Raw genomic sequence first — 12069 nt, forward strand, 5'->3', positions numbered from 1 at the left:
GACTGCCACCACCTAGTAGGACAAGGGTAGCCGATACATGGGAACACCACTGCTTGCAAGTTACCCTTCAAATCACACACTACCCTGACTTAGAAATATATCGCCGTTCCTTCACTGTCACTGGGTTAAAATCCTGGAACTCCCTTTTTAATAGCTCCATGGATGTTCCCCACCACCTCCTCAAGGGCAATTGGGGATGGGCAATAAATTCTGGCCTTACCAATGATGCCCACATCCCAGTAAAATAAGAAGTGACTCACTGTGTGGGGAACAGTGGGTCCCACCTTTCCACACTGCAATGTGTTGGTATATCAGCAGGCTGCACGTGCAACTTCCGACAGTCATTTTTCTTGTTGAGGTTAACATGTGGTTTCTAATTTCAAAAGTACTTTTCTCTGCTTGTCCATTTCTGAGTTTGTCTTATCAGGTCCCCTCTCCGGCCAGACAGTCCACCTGCTGCCAGACTTAAGTCAATCCCGCTGGAAGGTCTTCGACACTGCATCAGCCTAGATCCCTCTTTAACGTTCCCTCTCTGCAGATGGTCTGGCTTCAGTCACGGTTTCACATCAGAAATCCAGAACATGAAGGATTGTGAAGAATTGGGTCATGTCACGCATCGTCCTGTTCCATGTATCTAATATACGCATTTACTGAAAAAAATTGCCTGCATTGACCATTTTATTTTGTCATCCTTAAGTTGAAATTATTATTCCTTGTTCTGAATTTGCATGTCACAGAAAATCATATTTGAGATATTTGTCAAGTTCCTTAATCTGAAATGGTTATACCTGTGTCAGTTCACCCATTCATCAGTTGTTGTCAGGGCACAGAGAGGTCGGGAAAGGGATGCCACTCTCCTCCCTGTTGAGCCCAATTAAATTAGTTTTAAAGCTCATTGGACGGGGAGTGTGGAATTTTGAAGATGTGCATGGATTTCAGGAGGTGTCTGTTGCAGACCTGTTGAAGAGAGATGAGTACAAAGTGTGGAGCCAATTATGGCTGGCCCAGGGAATTGTCCTAGACCCATAAGCGGCAATGGGGAACTCAGCACTTAGTGAGGAGATACCCTTGGCACTGTGTAGGTGGCGGGGAGAGTGAGCACTTGGCGCTCAGGCGTTGAATGGGAGTCATCACCCCCTTCCCAGAAGGAAAAAAACAATTCAGGCCGGTACTCTTATTTCCCAGTTTTTACTGATGTTCCAATTTAAGATATACAAGACCAATTTGAACCAGTATTCTTATTTCCCAGTTTTTACTGTTTTTTCCTTCTGGGTTGGCATTTTGGGGGCAGAAGAGCAGGGAGCAAGGCTGCCAAGGACGCTGAGGCACAACAAGATCTACCACCAAAGACAAGGCTACCTGGAGATGACTGAGACCAATAGGAACATAGGAAATAGGAGCGGGACTAGGCCATTCCACCTTCAAGCCTGGCCCACCTCAATTAGATCATGGCTGACTTCTACCTCAACACCATTTTCCTGCGCTATTGCCATGCCCTTTGTTATTTTTAATATCTAGAAATCTATCAATCTCTCCTGAATATACTCGATGGCTGAGCCTCCACAACCCTCTGAAGTAGAGAATCCAAAGTTTCACCACCCTCTGAGTGGAAAAATAATCCTCCTCATTTCAATCCTAAATGAACTACCTCTTATTCTATAGCTCTTATTTTATAACCAGGGGAAATATCCTTCCTGCATCCCTGTTAGAATTTTGTATGCTTCAATGAGATCCCCTCTCATTCTTCTAAACTAAAGAACATAGGCCCAGTCTCCTCAATCTCTCCTCATTAGACAATCCTACCATCCCAGGAATCAGAAAGTGAACCTTCGTTGCACTTCCCCAATGGCAAGTAAATCATTCCTATAGATTAGGAGACCAAAAGTATACACAACATTCCAGGTGTGGTCTCACCTTTGCAATTGCAGCAAGACCTCTTTACTTCTCTACTCAAATCATCTTGCAATAAAGGCCAACATACCATTTGCCTCTTGCTGCACCCGCGTGTTGGCATTCAGTGAAATATGAACAAGGTCACCCTTTGGACATCAACACATACCAATCTCTCATCATTTAAGAAAGACTCTACATTTCTGTTTTTCTGACCAAAGTGGATAGCTTCACATTTTTCCGAATTATATTACATCTGCCATGTTATTACTCACTCATGTAGCTTTTCTAAAACCCCTTGAAGTTTCTTAGCATCCACCTCATATCTTCCACTCCCACTAAGTTTATTGTCGTCAGCAAGCTTGGAAATATTACATTTGTTCTCCACATCCAAATCATTGATATAGATTGTGAATAGCTGGGGCTTAAGCACTGATCCCTGTAGGCCTCCACTATTCGCAGCCTGCCAACCTGAGAATTATCTATTTATTCCTACTCCAATTTCTGTCCATTAACTCTCAATCCATGCCAATATGTTACCCCCAGTACCATGTGCTCTAATTTTATTTCCTGTGTGGGACCTTATCAAAAATCCAAGTATACCAAATACACCACATTCACTAGTTCCCCTTTATCTATTGTGCTGATTACATCTTCAAGAAACTCAACAGGTTTGTCAAACATGACTTCCATGTCATAAATCCATGTTGACTCTGCCTAATACACCATTATTTTCTAAGTGTTCAGTTATCACATCATTTATAATAGATTCTAGCATTTTCCCAACTACTGATGTCAGGCTGTAGTTCCCCGCTTTCTCTCTCCCTGCTTTCAACTGTGACTGTCCAGGCAGTTGATTGCAGACATCTGTGACCTTGTTGCTGAAGACCTCACATCTCACTGCACTGGTCACTATGCATTGCCAATGGCAGCTATGCCCTTGAAAATCTTTGCTTCTGGCTCCTTCAAAGGATCAGCTGCATCACAAATAATTGCACACCACTGCATCTTACTGGCTACCAGTGCCTTCTTTATCAGAACTGGACAGTACATTTGTTTTACAACAGATGCTGCCTTGCAGGAACAGAGGCCATTGGGTTTCGCCTCCATCGCTGGATTTCTCCATGTGCAGGGCATCAATGATTGCACTCATGCGACCATCAAGGTACCCAGTGACCGGCCAGTGAGATCCATCAACAGGAGGGGCTTCCAATCCCTCAATGTCCAACTAATCTGCGACCACAACAAAAGATTCCTTCATGTGAGTGCTTTCCCCTCAGCTGCCCTCAGCCTCCGCCAGTCCACACTGCCTCTGACCTTCACTCCAACCCCCAAAGTGCATGGATGCACCCTAGGGGACAAATTAAACCCCTTGAAGCCTTGGTGACTCACCCCTCTATGGGAACCCCAAACAGAGCAATACAACCAATGCCAACTGATCAGTAGGGCAACCATTGAACAAGCCATCGGGCTTCTGAAAATGCAGTTCCGGTACTTGGGCTGGTCAGGTGGTGTCCTGCAATACATTCCTGCAAGGAACTTGGTCATTGAGTTAGCCTGCTGTGTTCTTCATGGCCCCTGAGACAGGTTTGGATCTTGAGGAAGCTGAGGCCCTAGAAGGAAAAAGATCTTTGGAGAAGGGACAGGAGCAGGAGTTGAGAAAAGAGGAGGAAGAGGGGCTGAAGACAGATGATGCAAAACAGGAAGGTGCTACTGCTGTACAATGAGGTAGCTCCCTCCTGTCATCCTCCGAGAAGTGGACCTCTCTCCTGTCCCTCATGGTCTCCAGCATTAGCTCCAGCTTGGCTTCAATACTTCCTTCTGATGCAGTGGAATGACACAAACCGGTCTCCCTCTGGACAACCAGCAGTCTTAGTGTTGGCTGCCATGGGGAGTCTAAATGTGTCCCATGCTTCACTTGATCTGCCTTCATTTCCATCCCCACTGGATTGAATTAGACAGGAATTCTGTCTCTATATTATACAGGGCTCACCCCTGTGAAATCTGAACTTGAATCAGTTTCCCATCAGAAGCTGGTTTCTGACCCAAAACTAACCTGACTCCTGTTTCCTGTCTTTATGCTGAAAATTCAGCCCATTATCTTTCTCTTAAATAGGGAGACAAAACTGCTCCATATGCCTATGTTATGGCACGGCTGATATTAAATGCTGAGCTGCCCAAACCCCAGAGGGAAACTTGAAACAGCTGCCAAAACGGTTTTTACAATTTGTATACTATGAAGAGAGGCTCTGAAATCAAGAAATTATGTCCCTGACTACTTCTGATGATTTTGTAGTAACGTAAACATTTCTTAAAAGAAGAAAAAAAAACGCAATTACACTTAAACAAAAGAATGGCTTCACACAGTAAACATTACTTTAAAACAGTTCCAGAAGATCTTAACTTAACAAAATCTATAGAATTCCAGTAATTTTTACCCACACAGTGCCTTTGTTCCTTGGGGTGTCCTCTGTGGCAGACAGCAACTGGGTCTTCGGGTCTGGCCTTATTCACACTGTCTTGGAATTCTGCCCAGCTACCCTGCCGTCTTCTGGGAGATCTGACCAACTACCCTGCTGTTTTCTGAGAGATCTGACCAGTTATCCTGCTGTCTTCTGGGAGATCTGACCAGCTATCCTGCTATCTTCTGGGGGATCTGACCAGCTATCCTGCTGTTTTCTGGGGGATCTGACCAGCTATCCTGCTGACTTCTGGGAGATCTGACCAGCTATCCTGCTGTCTTCTGGGAGATCTGACCAGCTACCCTTACCTAGGCATCAGTATTTCCTTACATGTATTCCTTCCCTTTGATCTTTCCATTGTCTCAACCAGTCTCTTTCGAAATGCTTTCTTCTCAGACTTGATTAGACTGTAAAAACAAACTTACCCTATCTTTACCTTGCTTACACCTGTTACAACCTGAATATATCCCCTTTTGAACTACAACAACTCAATTCAAAAACACCCCTGTTGTTGTTTTATGAAAAACTCTGATCGAAGTTCCTCTTGGTTCATTAACATATCAAAACCACTTCTTACTGTTGGCTTTAAACTCTTGTAGTCACTCTAGCTCTTAATCCAATTACCATATTCCCCCCCCCCCCCCAAACAGCTTGACTTCCCGTATATAATAAATATGACTGACAGGGTTATTAACACAACAAAAAATACAGTTTCTTGTTTTCTTGACACAGAATAAACCGAGGCAGATATAGGACAGGATGTTCCGGTCCTGCCCGCTGTGGGAATCATCATGGGTGGTGCAGAAAATTTGACGGACCAGCAAAAGGTCCATTGACTTTGGGCAGGAATTTCCAGTCCCATGGCTGGTGAGACCAGAAAATCCCAGCCCTAATTTTACAATTATTCATTTTGACTTATTTGTTGCAATGCGTTCCAACCTTCTGTGCATTTACCTAGCTACTTATGAAATCTTTACTGACAATTTAATGATCTATCTCCCCAAACACCTAGATCTTTGTTTTCCCATTGTAATATTGCAAGCATATTTCCATGAGGTATATAATTCACACTACCTTTCCCCTGTCAAATCTTATAACTGTGTAGTTCTCTGTATTATGTTTTCTACTTCCCTGCCACATGACTAGTTTCTCCAGATCCCATTCGATTATAAGTTGATTATTATTTCCCATTGCTCCCAGTTTGAGCAAGTCTAGATGCTTTGAACATGAATCTTTTATGAAGATCCTACTGATAGTGGTTGCGGAAAGAGTTCCTGCGACAGATCACTATCAGCTTCTACCACTCGTGCAACACAACGTGGTGCCACCCAATCCATTCCCATATTGTGCCATCCTTCCCATAAGTCCAAACCTTATGCTGTAGTATATTATGTGGGACAATGTCAAACCTATTCTGGAATCCAAGCATACAACCACAACGCTCTCAACCCCATTTGTTGCAGTGCTTATACCCAGAGCTGCAGTAATCTTCCATGTTTCCAGATCAAGGTGTCTTTTTGTTTGTGGTCAAGAGAACTACATGTAGCATAGAGGAAAGCAGAGATGGCCACTCCCTTGCCTTGGATGCGTCACCATTCCCCTGGTGTTTGGAGAGGATGGTGATGTGCTCTTATCTCCCATTTACATGTGCTGGAGATATACTGTAGAGTGACTGGTGTTTTATGCTCTGAAGTTGTAGGAACCATGTACAAAACCTTTGCTGTGCACCATGTGCAGCAAAGTCAGTTATGTTGCTTGAAAACACACTTACGACTTTACTTTCTGTAGTGAATAGGAGAAATTTCCTTCCCACTTTCTAGAAAACAATCACACACAGACACAGCTTATTGGGAGACTGGAAGAGCTAATTCAGTCAGCAGGGAAGAATTCATTTCAATTTGGCACCACAGTGAACGTTTGTGTAATTGCAGCAGGTTAGACATCTTCTAGATAGTAAGATTGATTCCATGTGCCTTGTCTTCATTTTACTGCAGTGACAACATCATTTACACAACACTGACCAACATTGCCAGTACATAGGACACTGATGCTTCATGCATTTTATGTTACTTGTTTTCATAAAAATCCAATTTCTTTGCAGAATGAATAGATATGTGAATGTCAAGCTGTGAACAAATGTATCTTTAATTAAAAAGAAACATTTCGAAAAAAAAGAAATTCATATCTGAATTTTTACTGCTGGCGATGAAATACTGAAGTCAGATCTCAACAAAAAAAGCAATTACCTTTTGAATTCTTTCAGAGCTGTTCCCTTACTGACTTTTAAAAGAATCAGTAGTGCGAACATGAAACTGCAGTTTGCCTAAACTGAGAAAAAAATGTCTTAAACAAGATGTCAAAGCAGTTTCAGAACATTGTGGGGAAAGGAAACGGCCTCGTGCACATTGGATGCACATTGGATTTGCATATGTTCATTGAAGACAAAGGTTGAATTTTAACCTATTAGGTCAGGTAAGTTTCTGTGTAGGTAGCAGGTTAATATACCAGAACTGCTAGCATGTGGGGAAGCTGCCAGGAACCCAAAGATTTAAGGCATTTAACTTGAGTGCTTTCAATAGCATGCAGGAAATTCCCATGGTACCGGACGGTCTGACATTTACTTGTGTGAAATGGAAATTACCTGCAGTTATAACCCTGGATTCTGTTTTAAACTCTGAACACACTGGCTTCCTGGAACTCAACAGGTTGAGCAAGGTAAGAGGATAGCAGCATTTGATGGGGCTGAGCAATTGACAAGCAAAAAAGGCTTTAAATAGTGAAATATGACAGCTGCTTCCTTCCTTAAGTGAAAAGTTTTTGCTTACAGGACTTGTTCTGAGAGTGTGCTTTCACTGCTTTGGGGGCGATTCCCAACACCTTGGAAGTAATTTCTGGCTCATATGAAGTTTTTTGCTTTTGATCTGTCAACCTTCATATCGACATGGGAACCACATATGCAGCCTTGGACTGCTGATGAGGAACAAGAGGAACAGCATCAGCAACACTAACATGAACAGGAGCAATACCAATCCTTTTGCACAATGGACAGAGGGGATGAGGCACAGAAATCCAGCGCACAGGAGGTGACATCCTTAGGACAGGATATGCAGGTGGAGGATAAGTTTCCCAGACAAGATGGATCACCAGTTCCTTAGGAGGCTTAGACTTTCCCATCATGTCATCACTGACAATTGCAGCCTCCTGGAAAAAGGCCTCATGCCAAGTGGACCAGGTGGGCACACTTTGCCAGTGGCTGTCAAGGTCAGCAAACATGAATACCTCAGTCTTCAGCTCTTCCCAGGGATTGGCTAGTGACATCTGCAGGATTTAACAATCTGCCCGCAAGTGCATTTCCCAGATGATGAATGCCATGTTCCCAAGGGCTGGCACTTATATGCACCTAAATGCTGATGAGACCAGTCAGAATGAGAGGACAGTAGTTTTCAGGTTTCAAAGCTGTCTGAAACTCAGAAATACCAATTAGATAATTTCTTTCAAAAAATAATTTTGGGATACAGTGTGTGAGTAACATTTGTACATTTCACACAGCTACTCTGCCTTCTCAGTACAACACAACTGGGTTAAAATGCCCTCTTCTGCTACTTTATTTTAATTCTCTCGCTCTCTCTCTCTCTCTCTCTCACTCACATAATACACTCTCTTCCTTTCCCTTCATTTCTTTTTCTGTGTCTAATTTGACTCTCATTTACCCAATTTGTTTCTCTGTTATTGTCCCTGGTTCTTCTCTATCCTTGTTTCATTGTCTTTTTAATTCATTTATGGGACTGGCTAAGTCAGCATTTATTGCCCATCCCTAATCAGAAGGTGATGGTGAGCTGCCATCTTGAACGGCTGCAGTCCCTGTGGCCTAGGTACATCCAAAGTGCTGTTCAGGAAGGAGTTCCAGGATTTTGACCCAGCGTCAGTGAAGGAACATCCCAAGTCAGGATGGTGAGTGGAGTGGAGTGGAGAGCCAAGTGGTGGTGTTCCTATGTATCTGCTGCCCTTGTCCTTCTAGATGGTAGCAGTCATGGGTTTGGAAGGTGCTGCCGAAGAAGCCTTGGTGAGTTTCTGCAGTGCATCTTGTAGATGGTACACACTGCTGCCACCATTCGTCGGTGGTGGAGGGAGTGAATGTTTGTGGAAAGGGTCCCAGTGAAGTGGGTTGCTTTGTCCTGGATGGTGTCAAGCTTCTTGAGTGTTGTGGGAGCTGCTCTCATCCAGGCAAGTGGAGAGTATTCTATCACATTCTTGACTTGTGCCTTGTAGATGGTGGACAAGATTTGACAGAATCAGGAGCTGAGTTACTCACCATAGAATTCCGAGCCTCTGACCTGCTGTTGTAGTCACAGTATCTATATGGCTAGTCCATTTCAGTTGCTGGACAATGGTAACTGCCAGGATGTTGATATTGGGGAATTGAGTGATGGTAGTGCCATTGAATGTCAAGGGGCGATGGTTAGATTCTCTCCTGTTGGAGATCATTGTTGCCTGGCACTTGTGTGGCGCGAATGTTACTTGCCACTTGTCAGCCCAAGTGTGAGTATTGTCCAGGTCATGCTCCATTTGGACATTTGGTTAAGCAGATAAATCACTGGACACAATGTTCTTGATGTCCAAGATGTGACATTGATGTTGCTGTCTCATTATTAATTCACATTTCCAACAATTTTGGCACTAACGTAGTGCATTCTGAAGGGTGAGGAAGAATAGTTTACATTGCTCACTGTGAGATGCACCATGATGGATTCTACCACTTTACCGTTATGTATACTGTTGTCACTACACTTGAAGGATACTACTTAGACACCATGCAGCAGTCTTGTATAAGTTACAAGGAAGTTATTATTAACAATAGTGAACTATGTACATATTTACAGTAGGTATGGAGAAGACTCCATACTAGGTCCTTATACATTGCTACTCATGTCTAGACTGGCCCCAGCTCTAGGCCATGTGGCTTCTTATATCACTGTGGGCAGTACTTTAGAAGTGTAATGACTGTTATAATGTGAGAAACACGGCAGTCAGTTTGCATACAGCAAACTCCCGCAAACAGCCATGCGATAATCAAAAGATAATCTGTTTTTGTCATGTTGATTGAGGGATAAATACTGCTGAGAACACCGGGATAAGTCCCCTGCTCTTATTCAAAATAGTGCCTTGGGATCTTTTACATCCACCTGAAAGGTCAGACAGGGTCAAAAAAAGATTCATTCATGAAATGTGGACATTGTTGGCAAACCCAGCATTTATTGACATCCATATTTGCCCTCGAAAAGGTGGTGGTGAAATGTCTCCTTGAACCGCTGCAGTCCATGTAGCGGAGGTATACCCAAAGTACAATGGGACATTTTTAACTATTAAAGATTTTATATAAATGCAAGTTGTTATTATTGCCGTCCTGTGTGTTTATTGTAAGTCAGCTATCTGATCAGGTGAGTGAACTATCAAGAAAGATTGTGGAGTTAACCCAACCCTAATATTCTTTTTCTAACAATGAGTGCACAGACATTGTTTCCTGAAGGCAGTGACCATTTAAAGTATGCATCAGTTCAGAATCTGCTGGGACCCGTCCTCATAAGGATCTCAATGCTAGTGTGAACATGCCTTTCAGATGCCAAATGGTTACTGTGCCATCTGTCCATGGAATCTTGCAGGGCATTGTTATCTCAGAAATCACACTGTGGGAACTGGCAGCAAATGTTTTTGTGCATTCAAATGAACTTCCTTTGACCAGCTATTTTTAAGAAGGCTCTAAGCCCTTGACGATAAATTGGTTAACATCTTTGATAAAGTAACAGGGAAGCTCATATGAATATTTTATTGCGTTTGTTACTGAAACTCCACAGCAGGATTTCAACTGCAATGAAAATATACTGGGAATACCAGAGATTAGCAGCAAAGGATAAGGCTTTCTGCTTCCATCTGAGAGCCATCACCTTGTATTTGAGCAAGATAATTCATTGTCAGAAGAAAGGAAGTACATGCTTTCTGAAGTATGAAAAGCAAAATGAAGAAAATTGTGAACTTTTTACATATTAAAAATATCTGAAGTACTTCGTCATGTTTCTCTTGACTTTTGTTATAATGTCAATGATTAAATGTTTGGTTTCTGTTCCTGTTTTATTTTCATTTTGTTTTAGAAGTATTTATGTTTGTTCCCAAAGATCAATAAATGGTTGAAGAACAAAAGGAAGAGCAGTGCAATGGAAGAGTATAGTGTAGAGCTAACATAGACAGAATGGCGTCATTTTAACTTTTATCACCAGTTGAGAAACAGATGATAATGAATTGACTGCCTGTTTTACACTTCACAACAGTTTTCTTACCAGGCTAGGTGTAAAAGGGCAGCGATTTGCCATCTGCCATTTTCACACTGCAGCTAGCTAAAATTTAAATGAATGGCCTTTAAATTCTGCAAACTGATGTGGTGCAATCATTCATGCATATTCTGCCCTTCATCTTCCCTTGTTATTTTGCTCCATCTTTCTTTTTCCTCAAAAGCCTATACTTCCACCTACCCCCTATCATAGCAGGAATCTAGTTCACATGTTAAACTTATATCTTTTTTTCTGTCAACTTTTATTCTTTGCTTCTCGACACTGGATAGAGAGCCAAAATAAAAAAGGACCTGGGGGGAAACCAAGCAACGGAGTAGGAAAAAAAGACAATTGGAATTAAAAATAATGAGCTAATCTTAGTAGTTAGCTGTCTATTTAACAATAAGATGACTTTCTGCTGCTTCTTTTGACTTCTCCTATTTTGTTTTTTACAGCAGTTTCTTGTTTACTCTGCAGTTTTCCTTCTTAAACTTCTGACTCTGCCAACCAATTTTTATTTCCTCCCTCCCAGAAACATGATAGGGTCCCCCTTGTCCTCACTTATCACCCCACCAGCCTCTGCATTCAAAGGATCATCCTCCGCCATTTCCGCCAACTCCAGCATGATGCCACCACCAAACACATCTTCCCTTCACCCCCCCCCGGCGGCGTTCCTTAGGGATCCTTCCCTCCGGGACACCCTGGTCCACTCCTCCATCAACCCCTATTCCTCAACCCCCACCTCCCCATGCCCACGCAAAAGACGCAACAACCTGCCCCTTCACTTCCTCTCTCCTCACCGTCCAAGGGCCCAAACACTCCTTTCAAGTGAAGCAGCATTTCAATTGCATTTCCCCCAACTTAGTCTACTGCATTCGTTGCTCCCAATGCGGTCTCCTCTACATTGGAGAGACCAAACGTAAACTGGGCGACCGCTTTGCAGAACACCTGCGGTCTGTCCGCAAGAATGACCCAAACCTCCCTGTCGCTTGCCATTTTAACACTCCACCCTGCTCTCTTGCCCACATGTCTGTCCTTGGCTTGCTGCATTGTTCCAGTGAAGCCCAACGCAAACTGGAGGAACAACACCTCATCTTCCGACTAGGCACTTTACAGCCTTCCGGACTGAATATTGAATTCAACAACTTTATTTCTTGAACTCCTTCCTCCATCCCCACCCCCTTTCTGTTTCTTCCCCCTTCCTTTTGTTTTTTCCAATAATTTATATAGATTTTTCTTTTCCCACCTATTTCCATTATTTTTAAATCTTTTATGCCCCCCACCCCCACTAGAGCTATACCTTGAGTGCCCTACCATCCATTCTTAATTAGCACATTCATTTAGAAAATATCACCAACTTCAACACCTCTGTGTTCTTTTGTTCATTTGTCTGT

At 42.8% G+C, this 12069-nt stretch overlaps 1 protein-coding gene across 1 annotated transcript in view; it reads left to right on the forward strand.

Moving 5' to 3' along the window:
• LOC121278286 (CUB and sushi domain-containing protein 1-like) overlaps positions 1 to 12069 on the forward strand; it is an 844854-nt gene that overhangs the window by 659638 nt on the left and 173147 nt on the right. The gene's annotated exons all lie outside the window — the stretch shown is intronic.

The sequence above is a fragment of the Carcharodon carcharias genome, chromosome 5 (assembly GCF_017639515.1).
Source record: "Carcharodon carcharias isolate sCarCar2 chromosome 5, sCarCar2.pri, whole genome shotgun sequence".
Classification (NCBI taxonomy): Eukaryota; Metazoa; Chordata; class Chondrichthyes; order Lamniformes; family Lamnidae; genus Carcharodon; species Carcharodon carcharias.